This window comes from Medicago sativa, chromosome 4, assembly GCF_051527215.1.
Source record: "Medicago sativa cultivar Bolivia chromosome 4, Bolivia_mono, whole genome shotgun sequence".
NCBI classification, from domain to species: Eukaryota; Viridiplantae; Streptophyta; class Magnoliopsida; order Fabales; family Fabaceae; genus Medicago; species Medicago sativa.
This window is the reverse complement of record NC_140752.1, coordinates 20,411,039-20,432,607: the sequence shown is the minus strand read 5'-3', so window position 1 is coordinate 20,432,607 and position 21,569 is coordinate 20,411,039. Positions and strand designations below refer to the sequence as shown.

The window sequence follows — 21,569 nt, the reverse complement described above, 5'->3', positions numbered from 1 at the left end:
TTCCTTAATTCATTTCAAAGGAAAAGGTGGAATATTTTACCTTTTCCAAAGTTTGCGACAGAATTATGAAATCCGTCAATAATTCAGTGACGGAATTCTTCCCTAGTCAAACAGCGACGGAAAATATCATTTTCTTATTTTTCCCCGCATTTTAGTGACGAATTGATTACATTTTCCACGATGGAAGATCCTCAATTGTGTTGGGTTTCAAAATCATCTCCCCTCCTGGTGAGGCGCAAAACAAGAAAATTGGTAAAGGGTTGTGGCTTATTTGGCATTCGACTTTATGGATGATTTGGAAATCTAGAAATAAGAGGTCGTTTAAAATCTGTGTTTGAAATGTGGAGGATAGATTGTGAATTTAAGGTAACTTTGGGCGAAGATATATTAATGTCTCAAAGGTGTATCTATGTTTGTTCTACGATTGCAGTTGGAACGTGCATATTGTTAGAGGTTGTGATTATGGAGTTGTCGGCACTAGTTTTCGGTCTTATCTGATATATATCTAACTCGGGCAATGACGAAGAATACATCAGTTTTTATATAAAAAATGGTTAGTAGTCTTTTTAATCCTTAAATGAGTAACGAGTAACCATATTAATCCCCCAATGTATCGAAATTTCAAAATAGTATCTGATTGTGCACTTTATTAATCAAAATAGTCTCTCAATGTTAACATTAACTCTTTTCAAATAGTGACTAAAATGACAATAAATAAGTATTTATAGAGACGAATATGACAATAAGTGAGTATATTGAGAGACTAATTTCCCAAGGTAAACCCCAAATATCTCAGCAAAAAGCGCATCCCCCCTGCCCCTCGTTAGAAGAGAATCCAGTTTTCCAATTTCCCTTGTTATCATGAAGTAAACATCCAGAACCAATGTCACCAAAAGCACCACAACTTCCATCAATATTCAACTTAACACCTCCAACTTGAGGTGAGGTACATTTAATCATGTGACATTTAATATGATGCTCAGAGGAGTGAATATTAACAGAAGTTAGGTCGGTACGCATATTCATCCTTTTTATTTTATTGTGCAATTTAGACTTAACAGAAGTTACTTTTATTTTTGTTACAATTGGTATATATCCATTATTATCCGTAGTAATTAAGGAAAAAGAGCCCATAAAAAAACAAATAACAAAATTAAAGAAAATTAGAGGAATAAAAAAAAGGACAAGAATCCTTCAAAAAAACAAACAAAGGACAAGAAAAATTAAAAAGCTGTACAGTTCGAAACTGAAAACACAGAGCGAAACCCTAAAGGTGAAAGTGATCATGGTTCCAAAGTTCGAATTCCACCCGCGCTACAAGGTTGAAGTGAGCATCGACCGTGGAGATGGCATCCGTTCATGGTTCCCTGCCACCATCATCAGTCGCGTCTCCTCCGACAAATTCTTCGTCAAGTACGTTCACTTGAAGGTGAGTCCAACAGTTGTTGGAGTTCACCAGCACCGACCAGTGCCCCGGTCAGTGAGGGATTGGGAAGTAAAGATCGGCGACAAGGTGGAGGCGTTTCAGATACAGCGGTGGTCGGAGGGCCATGTAAGGGAAGTTATTGGGAGTACTGGAAGGTTGTTTAGTGTGCGTTTTAGTGACTCGAAGGAGATGATCGTTTCAAAGGAGAAGCTTAGGGTTCATCGTAAATGGATTAATCACAATTGGGTTCCCCCAATCACAAACCAAAAACTCAAAAACCACTGTAAGGTAATTTTTTTTTTCAAGATGATAATAATTTACCAAAGTTGGAGAAGGATTTATCAATTGATGAGTTATTTTAGTCCTTAAATAGGCGTGGCTTAGCTTCAGGGAATTATACTATAAATGTTTAATTAAGTTGTTTATCTAAACAGGAACTTCGTAGGGAATTAAAGAAAGAGAGGCGAGCAAATAGAAGAAATATGATTAGTAAGTTACCTGACTGCATATTGCTCCACATAATGAGTTTGTTGAAAGCTCAAGATGCTGTTCGGACTTGCATCTTGTCTAAACGATGGAAGGATCTTTGCAAACGACTCCCAACTCTCACATATATTCCGTCTTGTGCTCAAAGTTTAAAGAACTTTAATTCTTGGGTTCTGTCTTGTAGAGATCATTCATGTTCCCTACTTAATCTTACTATTCAATTTTGTATTCAGGAAGATGAAGAAGACCTGTATAAACTCGTACTGTACGCTCTTTCTCACAATCTCGAACACTTGAAAGTTAATATAAATCCAAGCTTTAAACCCAAATCCGAGTTACTCCCTTTAATCTTTGGCTCTCACTTTTTGACATTTCTTGATCTTTGTTATAGTAGCAATAACAAGAATGCGAAGTGTCCAAAATCTCTTCACTTGCCTGCAGTAAGAACCTTGCATCTTAAATGTGTCTACTTTGTTGCAACTCACCATCACTTTGCCGACCCTTTTTCTAACTGTCATGTGTTAAATACTTTGGTACTTAGGGATTGTTCATTGATTGAGTATGCACAAGTCCTTTGCATATCTAATTATGCACTTTCCAATCTAACTATATCTTGCGTAACAGCTTACCAATTTTCATTTTCTACTCCAAATCTTAGTCATTTTACCATCTCGGGTAGTTCTATTTTTCATCAACTCCTTTTCTCCTCATGCAATTTTTCTTTTCTTCAACAAGTAAACATGCACGGCCCGACATATGATGGCAAAACATCAATCTTCTTAACATGGCTGCAAGTGCTTGCCAATGTGAAGATTTTGAAAGTTGATAATTATGTCATTCAAACAATACTACGTGTAAGTTACTTTAGCATACTTTACCTCTTAATTATTTTGAGCAATCATTTGAATATGTGAGACGATGTTACTTTTACTCTTTAAATCTCATACAAAAACATCACCAAATGTGTCATTTTTAATTTGCTACTGATCAACTTGGTCTTTAAATGTGTTCATAACATCACCAAATATGTCTTTCATTTGTTAGTTTGATCTATAAAAGAAAATTTTCACTCATTTATTTTAATGTTCATAACATTTTTGCAATCACATGTTAGATTTTCTTTTTTCTTCTTCTTTTTCTTGTAGTAATACGCACTCATGTTTTTCAAAATATCCATTTAAATATGTCTCCAATTCACTCTAATTGTGCAGGACTGGCGCTTAAATCCCATTTCCAAGAAAGCTCAACCTCCATGCTTTCTTAGATTGGAGTCATTGATAGTGAACAAGTCTTTAAATTCAAGATTACGTGATAAAGAAATAATGGAAGTAGTGGAACACCTCCTTCAAAACACTGCTCCAATGCGCCCAATGTTTTGTACAATATTTCCTCCTATTTTTTAGTTTGTCAGGGTTTTGAGGGCTGATGCATCAACCTTTTTGTCTCATTGGTTTTAAGTCTGTTTTGTAAGTACAAGTTTAGCAGTTTCTCTAAACAATTGTACTGCTTTTTCTTTATTATACACCTGAAATGGAGAATTTTAAGTGGTCCCAATTAGTAGGTAATAGGTGCTGAGAAAATGTTGCAAGTCATGTGAATTTGAGAGTTTGCTCCTTTTTCTAGTCAAAGGGAAAATTGGTCCAGGAACATCCCAATCAACTAATTGGCTTTGGGCACAAATAAAACTAATGTATTTTTTTTGGATTTTTATGAGAATATGAAAAATAAAAAATAGATCTAAACGATGAAATTTTGGATTTTGAGGGGCGGAGTCCAGTAAGAAGTCCCTTCTAGAGGAGGGAGTCATGATCCTTGATTTTTTTTTCTTCTGATTTTCTGGGAAAGTTTCGGAGCAATCTGATCAAGTAGCGCGAATATCATATTTTATTGGGAATAGGTAGCAATGACATAAAACAGAAGGATGAGAGTTTGGAAGATTAATATTGTCCTTAAACTGACTATTCATGCTACAAACATACTCGTAGTTTGTGCTGATACAGTTCGGATTATATAATCTAAACTGTTTTTCCCCTGAAAAATAGTGTTTATGGGGTGTCCGGATTCTATAATCCAGAAAAAGCAAGGATCCCGCCCTATTTTTTTAAGGTTTTTGGATTATAAAATCCGAATTTGTGAAAAACTTATTTTTATCACCCGATAACAAAGGAAAAACTTAGTTCGGATTCTAAAATCCGAAAATCTCACGAGCATTTTCGGAAGAAAAAAATAGGGCGCGCGAGAAATGAGTAGGGTGAGAAAAGTAAAAATCAATTTGTTATTGTGCTCAATCCCTACTAAAATGGTTTGTGTATAATTTGTTGGGCTCAACTTTACTATCTAATTGCCGAGAAAATTGCTCTTCTCCCATCACATTTTGCTCACTCCCAACTACACTCCCGAAAATGCCTCCAGCATGACTTAAGTCACGCTGCGTGTCCTTTTGAACTAGAGACAACAACTCATTTCCTCATTTCCTCTTTCACATCTAAAATCTCTCTCCAATCAACCAAATTCAAAATTTCTTCAAGTTTAAATAAAATAACACTCTAATAACAAGTATGTTTTCACAATCAATCACCATTAAGCTATTATGTTTATATGTTAGATTTTTCCTCTTAAATTACAAATTGTTTAGTTTAAGGGTTTGTTTAAATTTTGATTTTTTTTTTTGCAGGAAATGATACAATGTTTACATGTAAATGACTTATATTACTTAATTGTTTAGATGTTTGCATGTTTATCTTGTAGTTATGAGTTTTAGGGTTTATGTATAATTTGCAATTCAAGTGTTTGATGAAATGTTTGAATGAGTTTTTCATTGATTGTTTAATTTCTTATGGTGTAGATATGAAACAATGAACAATTTGTTTAGTGCTCAAGTACGCTTCAACGGTAGAAACTCTCATTTGTTTAAGGTCCGGGTCAATGTCACGGTAAAGAATCTGAAGGATCAACTGAATGAAATCAATCAAGGACTCAACCTCGGAGACACAAGGAGGGTGGAGGACCTTCAGTATGCAAGTCCCGGTTATTTGCAGACCGAAAAGATAATGCTGATACATGATGACTGCGTAAGGAGCATGTTCTTCATATATCGTCAGCACTGCATGTTCCCGAGGATTGAGATGGAAGCTACGTTGTTGATATCGCTTGAAGATATTCTCCATAGTTTGATTATGCCACAAGATTATGTTTAGGTAGCATCATTACTATATAGTGTCTTTATTTGGGTAGAATTTAAGTTTAATTCTTGTTAGTTTGCTGAAGATGTTGGTATTAAAGTGTCTTATACTTAGCGTAAAGATTTGCAGCATTATTTGAAAAGTCAAAAGAATGAAGAGAACACAGCTTGTATTCTACCAAATCAACTATATATGTTTTCGCATCGGATTCCCTTGTATAATTAAGATGAATGAGACGTAAGGAATGCACCTCTAAGATAAATAATATCATATAAGATGTTGTTAGATTCGTCTCGATGAATATATTTAAAATATTAAATTTTCACAATTTTTTCTAATATAAAATTAACGATATTAAAGATAGCTTCCTAATGAAATAGGGGGAATTTAACTTTTTCCATAATTGACTTCAGAGGAAAAGGTGGATAGCTACCAAAGAGAAGGAAAAAAATCCCTCACAAAGAGTAATAGCTTACAAGGTTTGCGACAAAATTATGAAATCCGTCAATAATTCAACGACGGAATTCTTCCCTGTCAAATAGCGAAGAAAATTATCATTTTCTTCTTATTTTTCCCCACATTTTAGTGATGAATTTATTACATTTGCCACGGTGGAAGATCCTCAATTGTGTTGGTTTTAATATCATCTCCCCTCCTGGTGAGGCGCAAAACAAGAAAATCGGTAAAGGGTTGTCGCTTATTTGGCATTCAACGTTATGGATGATTTGGAAATCTAGAAATAAGAGGATGTTTAGAAACTGTGTTTAAAGTGTGGAAGATAGATTGTGAAGGAGATTAAGGTAATTTTGTGGCGACGATATATTAATGTCTCAAAGATGTATCTGTGTTTATTTTACTATTGGAGTTGTAACGTGCATATTGTTGGAGGTTGTGATTATGGAGTTGTCGGCAACGCTGAAGAATACATCTGTTTTTATATAAAAAAGGGTTAGTAGTCTTTTTAATCCTTGAATGTGCAACGAGTAACTATATTAATCTCCCAATGTACCAAAATTTTAAAATAGTCTCTGATCGTGCACTTTGTTAATCAAAATAGTCTCTCACGTTAAAATAGTCCATCAATGTTAACTTTAACTCTTTTCAAATAGTGATTAAAATGACAATAAATAAGTACTTATATAGACTAATATAACAATAAGTAAGTATATTGAGAGACTAATATGACAATATTAACGAATCATTTTAACGTAAGAGACTATTTTGACTAACCTAGTGCACCCCTAAAAAAAACATTTGATTGTATGCGTTTTTATTTTAAAATTTCATACAGTTTTTTTTTTTTTTTACAAAATTTCCTATAGTTTATATAAAAAGTTATAGATACTAGCATCAAGCTTTTATTGAAAAAAATAATAATAATTAAGTGAAGGTTAATATCGGAAGAATAAAATATTACACCAAAACACAAAAAATTTTATGTAATGTAAACATTAGGTTTTTTTATTGTGCTATATTATTCAGATTGTTGTAGATTTTTCATTTTAATTGGATTTAGCTAATTTTTTTAATTAATAATCAAAATAATATTATAAAGATAATAGAATAATTTAGATCAAAGATTTTTTAAATGGAATTTAAATGAATGATAAATGCGTAAGAAAAAATTCGGCTCAAACGTATGAATCCTTTTTATTTTTATAGAGCTATGCTATTTTGTTCGAATGGTTTGGGCAAGAAACACAAGAAGAAATCTTAAAAAAATAACATAGTCAAGATAAAAGGAAGGGTAAATTACATCAGGGATTCTTAAAGTTTGAGGTTTGTAACAGATTGGTCATTCAAGTTATTTTGGTCACGTATAAGTACTTTAAGTTTGTAAACGTTTTCAGTTTAGTCCTTTTGTTAATCAAACAATGATGTGGTAAAAGGACTAAATAGAAAACGTTTACAAACTTAAAGGACTTATGTGTGACCGAAATAACATAAATGATCAATTTATTACAAACCTCAAATTTAAAGGATTTATGTGTGACCAAAATAATTTAAAGTACCAATTTGTTAAAACCTCAAACTTAAAGGATCCATTAGAGCGGAATACATGGGGGCAGTTGGAAATAAAACAACGGCTATGATATACTATTCTTCTCTTTCGGGCGCTAACCATTCATAAAAATAATCATTTCCCATTTTTATGATATCCATTATTTTACTTTTTTTTGTTACAATTGGTATATATCCATTATTATCCGTAGTAATTAAAGAAAAAGAGCCCATAAAAAAAAAAAACAAAAAAGAACTAACATAAAAGAAAATTAGAGGAATAAAAACAAAGGAAAAGAAAAATTAAAAAAACGGTACAGTCCAAAACAGGAAACACAACGCGAGCGAAACCCTAACGCTGAAAGCGATAATGGTTCGAAAGTTCGAATTCCACCCAGGCTACAAGGTTGAAGTGAGCATCGATCGTGGAGGTGGCATATACGGTTCATGGTTCACTGCCACCATCATCAGTCGCGTCACCTCAGACAAATTCTTGGTAAAGTACGATCACTTGAACGTGAGTCCAACAGTTGTCAGAGTTCACAAGCTCCGACCAGTGCCCCTGTCGCTGAGGGATTGGGAAGTGAATATCGGCGACAAGGTAGAGGCGTTTAGGAATCAACGGTGGTGAGGGAAGTTATTGGGAGTACTGGAAGGTTGTTTAGTGTGTGTTTTACTGATTCAAAGGAGATGATCGTTTCAAAGGAGAAGGTTAGGGTTCTTCGTAAATGGATCAATCACAATTGGGTGCCCCCAATCACAAACCAACAACTCGGTTGTTTAGTGTGTGTTTTACTGATTCAAAGGAGATGATCGTTTCAAAGGAGAAGGTTAGGGTTCTTCGTAAATGGATCAATCACAATTGGGTGCCCCCAATCACAAACCAACAACTCAAAAACCACTATAAGGTAATTCGTTTAAATTTTTTTATGAGAATAATTTACCAAAGTTGGAGAAGGAGTTATCAATTAATGAGTTATTTTAGTCCTTAAATAGGTGTGCTTAGCTTAGGAGTTATCAATTAATGAGTTATTTTAGTCCTTAAATAGGTGTGCTCAGCTTTAGTCTGATTTAACGAGAACATTGTTGAATGTGTTTTTAGTTAGTCAGTGGAGCACCACCTTAGATTTAAACTACATCGTGTCTTGTCCCAAGACTCGTGTTTGGGGTTGTGGACCGTCAATTTCCAATTAAAGGCTCACTGGCTCTCTACAATGGATCAGCGATCTCCTTTAAGGGCGCCCCTTGCCATATACCCGAAACCACCTGTCCTATATCTTGTAGCTCAAGAGACGGACGAAGATCTTCTTTAGGGTTTAAGCTATTTAGGACCTAAGTCATTAAAAGATCTATAAATAACCAACTTAAGATCATTCCTAAGGCATAACCTAAATAGACTAAACTTATCGATATTGTACTCACTGCTGGTACAATTAGATTATCTTTTGTTATCGAAATAGCTCAGAATAAATACTTATATTATTAGTGCTTATGCTATAAACGTTTAATCAAGTTGTTTATCTAACCAGGAACTTCGTAGGGAATTGAAGAGACAGTTGCGGGAAAATAGAAGAAATATGATTAGTGAGTTGCCAGACTGCTTATTGCTCCACATATTGAGTTTTGTTGAAGTAGAAGATGATGTTCGGACTTGCATCTTGTCTAAACGATGGAAGGATCTTTGCAAACGCCTCCCTACTCTCACATATATTCCGTCTTCAGCTCAAAATTTTAAGAACTTTAATTCTTGGGTTCTGTCTTGTAGAGATCATTCATGTTCCCTACTTAATCTTACTATTCAATTTTCTATTCAGGAAGGTGAAGAAGACATGTATAAACTCGTACAATACGCTCTTTCTCACAATCTCCAACACTTGAAAATTTATATACATCGAAGCATTAAACCCAATTCTGAGTTACTCCCTTTAATCTCGGCCTCTCACTCTTTGACATTTCTCAAGATTTCATATAGTAGGTATGGCGGGTTTCCAGTGTGTCCAAAATCTCTTCAATTGCCTGCATTAAAAACCTTGCATCTCGAATATGTCAACTTTGTTGCAACTCACCATCACTATGCCGACCCTTTTTCAAACTGTCATGAGTTAAATACTTTGGTACTTGATGATTGTAAATTGATTGAGGACGCACAAGTCCTTTGCATATCTAATTATGCACTTTCAAATCTAACTATATCTTACGTAGCAGCTCACCAATTTTCACTTTCTACTCCAAATCTTAGTCATTTTACCATCTCGGGTAGGTCTATTTTTCATCAACTCCTGTTCTCCACTTGCAATTTTTCTTTTCTTCAACAAGTAAAAATGCACGGCTTGTCATATGATGGCAAAACATCAATCTTCTTATCATGGTTGCAAGTGCTTGCCCATGTGAAGATTTTGAAAGTATCAAATTATGTCATTCGATCAATACTACATGTAAGTTATTTTAGCATACTTTATCTCTTTATTTTGAGCACATTTGAATATGTGAGACGATGTTACTTTTACTCTTTAAATCTAATACAAAAACATCTCCAAATGTATCATTTGGCTAGTTTCTACTGATCAACTTGGTCTTTAAATGCGTTTTCTGTTAGTTAGTTTAATCCGCTAATATGTCTTTCATTTGATAGTTTGATCTATGGATGAAATTAATTACTAACAAAACACAAACTTGGGGATGCTATTGAAGTTTTGTTACATTTGGATACTATAATGTGACATTGACTTAAAAACTTTTCACTCGTTTATTTTAATGTTCATAACATTTTTGCATTGACGTGTTAGATTTTCTTTTTTCTTCTTCTAATTGTGCAGGACTGGAGCTCAAATCCCATTTCAAAGAATGCTCAGCCTCCATGCTTTGTTAGATTGGAGTCATTGAAAGTAGTGAACAAGTCTTTAGATTCAGGCTTGCATGATGAACAGATAATCGAAGTAGCGGAACACCTGCTTCAAAACACTACTCCAATGCCTAGAGTGTGCATCAAAAAATAAAATGCCTAGAGTGTTGATATCATAACAACTCTTTAGAACATCATGTGCCCAATGTTTTGTATAGATTATAGATCTTCATATTATTTCCTCATATTTCATAGTTTGTCATGATTTTGAGGGTTGATGCCTCAACCTTCTTCTCTTATTGGTTTTAATTCTGTTTTGTAAGTACAAGTTTAGCAGTTTCTCAAAATACTCTTTACTCCTTAATCTCTAATAAAAATCAATTAACACATTAATTCAAACACATCCAATGAACAATTAAGAATAATTAATTAAAATAATAAGAAACTAAAAATCGGGATGTTACACCACTATTCTGTCAAATCAAATAGCGCAAAACACTTAGGATTTTAGCTTTCAAGTTTATATCTTAGAAATCCTAGAGTTTGTTCATTTGTTCAATTTACACTACCATTGTTAAATCCAATGTAAGAACAAATTAACTTGTTTACTTGTGTAAAAATTTAGAAAGTCTCTAGGATGCGTGCTTGAGCAGATAAGTCTCTTTGTGAAACTTGAGCACCTAGGAAGTCGCAATCAATTGTGATTGGACTACTCTTGTATTGTGGGAGAAATCAGAATAAAAATTGTTGTGTCTGCTTTCTCTCTCTATCTCTTTATCTTTGTGTTCTATATTTAATCTGTTGCATTTAGACTCTGAGTCAAAATCTGCATACCTCAGATTCTGATCACGTTTTAACACATAAAAAAAACCGCAAAAAGCCAACACAATTCAACCCTCCTTTCTTGTGTTTTTCTCACCTTCAGTTTGGTATCATAGCACGGTATGTGCTCTGCCACTTAACCATGCCACAGAAAAAGATCCAGTGAGAAAAACATGTCTTCCTTTAGTGAAACTTCCACTCCTTACGTCAACAACACCACAACCTATGAGAAAAAAGTTACTAGGTCAAACCTTCATCCTTCAATGGAGATGTTACACAATTCTCTTGGTGGAAGAGCAAAATGTGTAGTTACATCAGAGGTGTTGATGATGAACTCTGGGACATTGTTGAAGATGGAACCAACTTTGAGGTTGATGAAGGTATGATGGCCGACAGGAAGAATCTGACAATCACTCAGAAGTTCTCTCAAAAGACTTGGACAAGCTATGTTTGGAGAAAATGATAAGTTCTCTCAAAAGTCATGAGATTGAACTTGAAGGTGATGAATAACTAAATAATAAGTGTAAGTCTGTTTCCTTGACATCCAAGGAAAAGACAACCAAATCTTTTCAAACTGGTGAACCAAAATAAAAGGATCCTGGTGATTATGCAGATTTGAAAGAAATGGCTTATATAACCAAGATGTTCCAATACCTGACCAAGAAAAGAGGGTTTCCAAGTAGAAACAGCGACTCCAAGGAATCCAGTTTTAGAGACAAAGATAGTAAGAAAGGATGCTTCAGCTGTGGAAAGAATGGTCACTTCATAGTTGACAGTCCAAAGGCACAGAAGGGTACATCAAGAAAAGAGAGATCCAAGAAGGACACTATAACATCCCAGACTACTTTCAGGAATGTCGACTGACCCCACAAACCAACACGAATCTTTTCAGCATGTTTTGTCCTCACTCGAACGCTTTCTGAGAAACTTCCCAGAAGGTCATCCATCCAAAGACTACTCCAAGTCAAACATGCTTGACTGTGGAGTTCTTATGGAATGTGCTACTGAAAAGAAGATGCATCTTGTTGATATAGGTAGTACCAAACAATTGTTATAAGCCTTCTTTCAACCATGTTGTCCCATACCTGCACGGAGTCAACTGTTTTTTTGGAATGCTACTTTAAGGATGGTTTTGTTAAAATTGATTGTGATGGATCTGTTATGAATCACAGACGCTACTATTGAAGGTGTGGTGTGTAATGTTGATGGTTCTTTTTTATTTGGATTTTCCATTAAATTAAGGGTTGCACTATCACTATAGCTGAGTTTTGGGCTATTTCGTTAACCTCTCTACCGGCGCTAGGATGTTTGAGACTATTTCTAATTTTGCTTCTAAAGCCATATCAACTAAGAATCCAACTTAAGGACTTTATAAAAAATATTGAAATTTTCACGCGTATAAAAGAATTATTTCGTATTTTCAAGGACCAATTGCATATTTAAACCCGAATTTAATTTTTTTTAAGGCTTCAGCCTGAATTTAATGTAAATAATCTGTATATTATTTTGTATATTATTCAGTAAAAAGAATATAATTTAAGCCATCATCGCACCTCAACACTGGTCATGTAAAAACTTACCGTTGAAAGTTTGATCCTCGACATCCCAAGTATGGTTGATTATAGAAACCGGACCCACCCGATCAAACCGGTAATCAATTTCGTTCTGCGGGCGGGTTGTGACGGTGGTGCGGGGCAACGGGCCATGACATTCATCTTTACATGGTTTTAAACAGTTGGGCGCGGTTCTTGAAAAAATTCACTCGGTCTAACCGACCCCGACCGTATAGTTAGACCAAAACAAGAAATTTAACCATTACCAACACACTAAGGCCCAAACGTATACCGGACCAATTCATTACATGATATAAAAATCCATTCCAGCGTCTTTCAATACCCTAGATCTACATCTCAACATCTCATGCGGCTGCCTAAGAACAAACTATGCTCAATTACTATGTTCAACAAACAACAAATTAAACCTTCATAATCACTCTTCTTTCTTCGATATTGTGCCTCTCTTCTATATCCATGGCTCTTCTTTTGTTTGCAACATTTTTTTTAATCAAGACTACCCATTATGCATGGTTTTTCTCTTCATAAGTTGTTGTTTTACGATTATAAGATTGTCATAGTTTCTGGCTTTGCTTTGGATTTCTTTTTTCCACTTGATCTCTCTTTGTGTGTGTGTTTTTTAATTACCACAAATCGTGTAAAACCACCTGTAATAACCGTCAACTACAAACCGCCCCTAACCAATCTGATGCCACAATCGGTCGGGAATGGTTGAGCAATTCTCATATTCGGTTCCGTTCGGATTTGGGATTTTTGGCTCGAAACCGACCGAACCGGTCTGATGCTCAGCCTTAATCCGAAGTCTAAAAAATATATAATTTATCTAAAATCAATTGAGAATCTTCCTTAGCCTTAAAGCATATTATATTGAAATCACATCTAATGTTTCAAGACGAAGCTCGTAGTCCTTAACCCTAAAATTAAGTCCCCTTTCTTACTACTTGTCAGATCTCCATTTTATTTATCTATTATTTTTTACCCTTTATGTTATTTAATGTGTTTCTAGGTATTTTTCATTTTATCAGCAATGTATAATTGTCTCTATGAGTTGAGCAATTTCATATGCAATTTCAAGGGCGAATACGTGTTCAATTCTAGGTCAAGTTAGTTCATGTCTGAATTTCAAAACACTTGGTGACGATGAAGGTGAAGATCACATTGAAGATGACGATCTTATAATTAAAACAATTATCAATCTTACAATCAAATCAACCGAAATACCAAAGGTATATCTTCGACACTAAATCTTTATTTATATTTTTCTTCATTATAAATTGAATATCATCTTTCAATTTAATAAACCAAATCAATTTTTTATTGATTTGATCATATTTTCTAGATCTCTTATAAATTTATATTTAAATATTTATAACTTATGAACATTTTCTTTGTAATAATCAGATTTTCTTTTGTTCATTTTTTTTTATAAAAAAAATGGTTTCAATTTGATTTTTTTTCTTTCTTTGCAATTGTGGATGTTTAATAATCAACAATGCTATGATTTTTTGTTTCAACCATTGCTATCATTTCTTCCAATAATTGCTCGTCCATTTGATGGAGGTTACAAGCAGGGTACTCGTATAGATCATTGAAATTGAGGTAATAGATTGAAATATCACTCAATGCAATGCTTATCTTGTTGTGAATCTCTTGATGAGGGCGATGTAAACTATAATGATGCACCCCAATTTCTAAGATCACTCGTGAACTCCCATCCCATATACCAAAAGCCTATTTTAAAACAGTCTATAAAGAAATTGTGTTGAAATTTCCTTAAACCAAGTCATATCAATTATCAATTATTGTAAATATGAATAATTTAATTCCTGACAAATCTTGAGAAAAACTACTAGTTATAAATTTGATAAATTACTTATAAAAAATTGAATACTGATTTGATAATTACAAATTCAAAATTAATTTTCACCCAAACCATCCAAAATATGTTTTTTTTTAATGTTTGGTGTCAAAAATTTATTTTTACCCTTTGTATACATTTAAGCTAAAACTAAGGTGAACACTTATGGGATTTTTTTAAAAGAAAAGAAATTGAAAAAAAATATTGTTTTTGGTTTTTTTTTATTTTGTAGTTCAGGCTATGGAAAATTTTATTGTTATAGTGGTATATAATATAGTTTAATTCTCTTTTTTATAGACTTTATATAAGATATTTTGTGTTGAGATTTGATGAATCTTTTTGCTCTTTTTTTTTTTTTTTGGTACAAAAGAGGGCCAAAGCCCGAATCTTTTTGCTCTTATAAGTATGATGAAATGGTTTTGCTCTGGGGTTTTGCAGAAACACACAAGAAGCTACTTCCTCCATCTTGGTGGAAATTTATTTCTGCAATTGGGTATATAGCTAGTGTCTCCATATAAATCAAGAGCTTGTAAACTTTCTCAAAAGATAACTTGTGTCCTTGATTTCTTTGTATTTTCTATTTAAAGAATCAATATACAACCAAGCAAACTAAAGAATCACTTGTAATTCCAATGAAGACATTGATTTCCAATGAACTTTTACGACACACAGATGACGATGTTAGGATTTCATTTACAGCTTGCCTCACTGAGTTGCAAGAGTTACAACACCAAATGCCATAGGAAACAAAGAAAGATTTCAGTTACAGAATATGCTTCGTTTCATTGATATATTTATTTATTCTACCTCTATTATTATTGTGGCATGCAGATTATTCTACTATGGATATTGTTGCTCACCGATAAGGATCACCCACATGTCCTACCTCTCACTAGGTTGTTTGAAGCTAAATGGTTCCTTGGAGGCTAAGATGTCCTCCTCTTTGGTTGGAAGACCATTAGACATTTTAGCAACACACATAACAATTACAAAAAGGATGAGAGAGAAAGAAGAGAGAATAGAGAGAGAGGGGGGGGGGGGGGGGGGGGGGGGGGGGGGGATTGGGACATCTAGGGCAAACACAAAAGAGAGTGGCAAGAATAGTAATCCGAGAGTGACATATTTCCACCACCTTGACCAAACAACCTCATTCTTATTCACAAACTTTTATGATGAGGTAAAAACAGCGGAGCTTTGGAAAACTTTTTCTTTGTTTGGAAGGGTGGGGGAAATGTTTATCCCTAAAAAACTTAATAGATGGGGAAGGAGGTTTGGTTTTGCAAAATTTATAGATGTGGAGAATGTTGAATAGTTGGAGAGAAGGATGGAAGATGTATTGTGTGGGGAGTGAAAATTGAAGGTGAATCTGTCTCTAGTCAATAGTGAGGGTTCTTTTCCGATGGAGTCTAGGAGGGAGATCAGTGGTCCGGTGAGCTTGGCATTGGTGGTGAAAGATAAGTCTTTCGAAAATGCGGTGTCTCCGGAGTCAAGTTGGAAGGAGAGAAGGAGGATATGGTGGTGGTGGTTTCTCCATCGGAGGAAGTGTTGGAGGTATTAAGAAAGTGCCATGTGGTGTTTTTGCATTACCCTAGGGATCCAAAATCGGTGCAAACGAGTGTTTTCATGGAGGGGTGATCGAAGGTATTACTGTGTAATATCCCGCTTATTAGGAATTGACGTAATATCTGAAAACGATAAAGTGCAAGTGTTAAGGCAAGGGGTATTTTTGGAATTTCATGCTAAGTTGGTACTTAAGCATGTTGGTACCAACATTCATCACAGTTCTCTTATCTTTCTCTCTCTAGGGTTTTCATGAGTTTCATTGTTCTCCCTTCTCTCTAGAACTAGTCACCACTACTCATTCCCAAACTTGATTCTTCCCTCAAACTTCTCTCAATCCTCCTCTAAGATAGAGATCAAGCAAGTTTATAGATTCATCAAGGTGTTGGCAAGGAAGTGGAAGCAAACTTCACCAACTTAGACTTTCTTCAACTAGGGTTTTGCTTTTAAGGTTATGTTGTCAAGGGCTTGAGGTTGTGAGCTATCTTCAGATTATTTCTAGGTGAGTTCTTAGTTAGATTCCACCCTTGGGTTTGTGTAATCATGCTTGCAAGAAAATATATTTTTCTAGGGTTTATACATAGTGTATTTGTACCCCTTTTCATGCCATGCTTACTTAACTTGTTAATACTTGCTAGATGAAGGTTTTACAGGTATTTTAAGGTCCTTAGAGACATGATACACTTTGGGATACTTGGATTTGAGGTTTTTGGGTCAAAAATACCAATTTTGAGGGTGTTGGACTGTCATAACTCGCCACGGCGAGTAACTACTCGCCATAGCGAGCTAGACCTCCAGAACGGGGGGTTTACTCGCCCCCAACTCGCCACAGCAAGCAACTGCTCGCCTCCCCAGCAATTCACTCGCCATGGCGAGTAAGACAATGAGGGAACTCACTGTTTTGCTTGCTTTTGGCAGACATGGCGATTCGCGAGGCGGTTTTCTCCGTTGTGTTTTCTTGCAAAAGTGAACTCTCAATCCAAGGTTCCATTGAACATATTTTGAAATGATTTTCTTGATTGTGAAACAAGTATTTAACTAATCAAGTAATGCATGGTATGCGGGAGAAGTTATAGGTGAAGAATCGGGTATTGAACTGTGTATGAAGAATGGGAATGAACATAGAGCCTCGACATAGCTTGCCGAGAAATAGATAGTTAGGCATGAATTTTATTTATGCTAAGACGTGAACGATTATCATCTTTTCGTATGTAAGATAAGCAAGTAAGTAAGATAAGAACCTTTATATGGTCAAGACCATTAAGTAAGAGTAGGTGTCGTGTCTTTTGTATTCCTTCCACGGATGGATACAAGAGGTTCCCCAAGGGGGATGGGATAAGCCGTAAGGGACCCGCACGCCACTGAGGGAGTCCGGTGTGCCTTAGCTAGGTAATTTTTTCACCGGTAGTAAGGGATTAACTTTCGGAGTTACTCCACCCGGAATTAATCCGTAAAATGAACTCAGATTTATTATTGGTTTGTTCGACGCTAACTTCTAACTTAATCATGTTTTTGCTTAAAATTGATGTTAGATATGTATAAGTTTAAGAAGTAAAGTAAGTAAGGAAGTTACGACAATGACGAGTTAGGTTTAACCTAATCGTTCGACTTAGAGACGTGTCTTGAATTATAGATCTTGATACATAGAGCGTATCTTGAGATAGCGGTCTTAGACTTTCCCCTTAACCTCCATGACACGTATAGAAAAAACCTTTAGTAAGTCAAGAAGAACCTATGACGGAATTAGTAAGCACTACCGTCTAGAAGAGCAAGACCACACACGTATAATCAACTGGCAGGTTGTATCTTAGACACGTGATAACCGTAGGTCTTTCCCCAAAGGTTATCACTAGCATAGGATTAGAAAGAACTCACTGAGGCATTATGTCTCATCCCCCTCATTATTTGTTCAGGTTCACAGGTTACTGGAGGAAAAGGTAAAGAAAAAGTCTTGGATTGGTCTTAATGTCTTGGAGCCAGCTTGGTGTGGATTAGAGATGCATATGTTACATTATGAGATGTGTTGTACATACTTTGTATATATACTACATGTAGCAAACTTTGGTGTAATAATGTAACATAACAACTTTGGGGTGTGAATGTATCTAAACACGCGACTTGATGTTGTACTCCCTATTGTATAATTAATGTATCCAATATCAGTTTTAGCGCACATTTGAATATTCTAGACACTTTCAAATTGGGCGTTACAAAGTGACGGATATGGGGGATTGTATGGTGCTGCTTCAAGGAAAGGAGGTGGGAGATATTGAAGATGCAAGATCAGTTAAAAAAGAATGGTGGGATGCTAACTTTAAAATGGTGAAACCTTGTTCTCCTAATACAGTTTCACGTAAGAGGAAAGTGTGGGTGAAGCTTTGGGGTGTTCCTCTCCATGTTTGGGATGATAAATTCTTCAAACATATTGGCAAAATGTTTAGGGATTTTATTGATTTTGATGCAGATATGGCGGGGAGAAGGAGATTGGATGTCGCTAGAATTTTCGTTTCTACTTCAAAGTTTGGTTTCATTGAAAATAGGGTTAGAATCAATGTGATGGGAGCTTCTTGCATTATTTCAGTAATAGAAGATGCAAAGGTGCCAGTTAGGGACGAGGTGGCAGATGGTGTGGAAAGCGGGGCTGATTTGGAGGAGATTATTGGTGACGAGGAGAGAAGAAATATGGTTGTGGAGGCTTTTTCTGGGGACATCTCCAACAGTGATGGTGAGGAGCTGGCGTTAGAAGTAGGTACGACCCAGTCTGGTGACATGGGGGATGGGAATAGGGGACAATTTGGACGGGGTTGGCATAGATCTTTTGGGTGTGCAGAAAAGTGGGTTAGCTTGGGAGGATGTTAGGGATACATAAGCAATGGAGTGCTGCCAAGCTGCAGCGGGGAATGGGGGGATGAGGCCTGTTTGAAGCAAACTGATAGGATGGGTGAGGGAGTAGAGTCTACAAAGGTGTTGGGGAGTGGGCGTGTGGGTAAAACTCTGCAGGAGGGAAGTGACAACGGCGTGGAACAACTAGATGATGGGGGAGAATTTCAAATGTTTCTGGAATGATTGGGGAGAATTTCATAAAGTGGGGCAGCTTAATGGGCCTTTAGATGGTAGACTTAGACTTTCAAATGTTTCTGAAAATGAAAGTCTTCCAGCTGAGGGTGTCCGAAAAAGCAAAAAAAACAAAGAAATGTAGCACTAGATTAGGTGCACCGAGGTGTATGACGTTGAAAGAATTAGCTTCTCATGGTTCTAAAGGAAGAGGGAAGATGGGAGAGGACGAGGGAGGTCAGAAAAGGAAAGGTTTGGGGTGTGCGGGGAGGAAGAAAGCAGGAGTCTTGGCGTTTGAGGGTGGGTAGCTGGAGGTGATTTTATCGGCTTGTCCGTCGCTTCCGGTGTCAGGTGTCCAACATATTATGGAAGAGAAGGGGTTTGTAGTGCCAGAAACTCATTTAGATTCGATGGGGGATATCCGTAGGAAAAAGGTGGATGTGGAGCAGTTGTAAGTTGTGGAGAAGGAAGTGGGTATTACTTTTACATTGACGGATGCAAGAGTGGTTGACAAATTAGTTGTATCCAAAGAGGTGGACATGATCAATGATACAAGGTAATCAATGATTTTGTTATCCGTTAATGTTAGAGGACTGGGAAGAGTTTTGAAACGGAAGAAGATTAAGGATTTGGTGAGAAATCAAAAGGTAAATTTTTTGGCTATTCAAGAATAAAAAATGGAGGTGATGACAGACACGGTGTTTAACAATCCATGGGGGGGATGATGATTTTCAATGTGTGTTCCTTCCCTCGGTGGAAAATAGTGGTGGCATTTTATCTATTTGGCGTAATTCGGTGGCAAACTTTAATTATTCTTTTTTGTAGGTGAAGGTTTGGTTGGAGTGTGCCTCGATTGGGGAGTAGAAATAAAAAGGTGTTTTTAGGTGAATGTTTATTCAAATGGTGACTTATCGGCAAAGAAAAGGTTGTGGGAGAATTTGGTGGTGCATAGAAATTCTTTAGGTGGGGGTGCGTGGTGTTTTATCGGTGATTTTAACTCGGGTTTGGAGGCGGAAGAGAAGAGGGGTGAATGTTATGCCTAGTGTGGAGTAGAGGGCGCTATTTAATGGGGTTGTCGAAGAGTTGGAGGTGGAGGATGTGGAATTGATGGGAAGAAAGTTTACTTTGTATCAACTAAATGATTGATCAATTAGTATAATAGATAGGGCGTTGGTATCAGATAAGTGGAGGGAGTATTGGGGAAATTTATCTCTTTGGGCTCTTCCTAGGGATGTTTCCAATCAATGTCCCTTGGTGTGGAAAGTGGATGCTACCGATTGGGGTCCTAAGCCGTTTCATTTTAATAACTTTTGGCCTAAAAACCACAAGTTCAAGAGGGTAGTGGAGGAATCTTGGAGGAAGTATGGTGCAAGTGGGTGGATGGGTTTTGTGTTCAAATCCAAAGTGAAAGGGTTGAAGGTGGATATTAGGGAGTGGAGTAGATTCGAATATGAGAATGTTGACACGAGGTTACTTAAGTTGAAGGAAGGGATTGAGGGGTTGTTCATTGAGAGTAAAGAGGGGTTGTTAACTCATTTAGAAGGGGAATAGTGGAAATCGAAGTTTGAGGAGTTATGGAGGAGTGGAAATGGAAGTTTAATCCAAATCCTTCTTGAATGGTACCAAAATATCATTTGTTTGGATAAAAAATTCCACACTTCTCAGGATATCTAACATATGGACGCCAAAGAAAATCATCGACATTTAAGTCTCATGCCAACTTACCATTGTCAATTTTCAATTCCTGAACCTTATGCCACCTAAACAATAAAGGGTCTATGCGGTTGATCAATATGGGTTGTGGTTGCCAGTTTGTGAACCTCTTCCACACCTAAACTTGAACCAAGTAAAAAGGTGATAGAATAGTAAATTCAACAGGAAATCTATCATCGCCAACATGATATTTTGATATAGATCAATAGTTTATTTCTGAAATAAAGTTAAATCCTTATATATGCTAGCCAAAACAGTTGGTGCCAAACCAATTGGATTTCCTCTAGCGAGATTAACAACAATAGAAAGAAGAAAAAAAACAACTTTTAACCATTTTTTTATAAGGAAAAAGAAAAATTGACAACCAAGTAGCAAGAAGGCTTCGTGTTCAATTTCACTACCTGTATTGAATAACATATTCATCCATAATCATGTGTAAGTGTGACCTTCATTCCTATTAGTAAGTTGTTTTCTTTCAAGGATCAATTCATTTCCACCTCTCTCACAATTCCAACTTTCTTCCACACTGATTCAAACTCTGGTTTGAGTTTATCAAGCCAACAAACCCATTTCAATTGATGGAGGCGCCATCGAGTGAAGTTGATTTCAAAGGCCACTCCTTTAATTCAAAATCAAAAGATGATGAAAATTGGTTATACTTAAGAGTTAGTTCATCAATGGAATATGCAATGGGTTTGAGTAAATGGGTTGTTCTAAGAGTTGGTTCACTATCACCAGCAGGTGACAGCATGAAATCTTCCTTCACCTCTATTATGTTATGTTCCAATGCTTGTTCATTCACCATGGGTATGAGCCTATGCATGAAAAGGCTATAATATTTGACGAGAAACTGTGATGGAGTTGAAACAAAACTTACAATGATGATTTTTTTTTTGTCTAGAAAATGATTGCTTTGTAAAGGCCATACTTTGTTGCACCGAAAATAAATGCCGAAGAAGAGAGAACGGTGAATGTGTGAAAACCCAAATTTATCCTTTCCATGTCATCATTAAAAAGTCTCAAAAGTCAAATCAACATGGGGAATTAGAAT

General features: G+C 35.9%; 1 pseudogene; it reads left to right on the top strand.

Annotated features, from left to right (window-relative positions):
• Positions 1–1,104: 1,104 nt before the first annotated feature.
• LOC146927102 (uncharacterized) lies at positions 1,105–10,162 on the top strand (annotated as a pseudogene).
• The last annotated feature ends 11,407 nt before the right edge of the window (positions 10,163–21,569 follow it).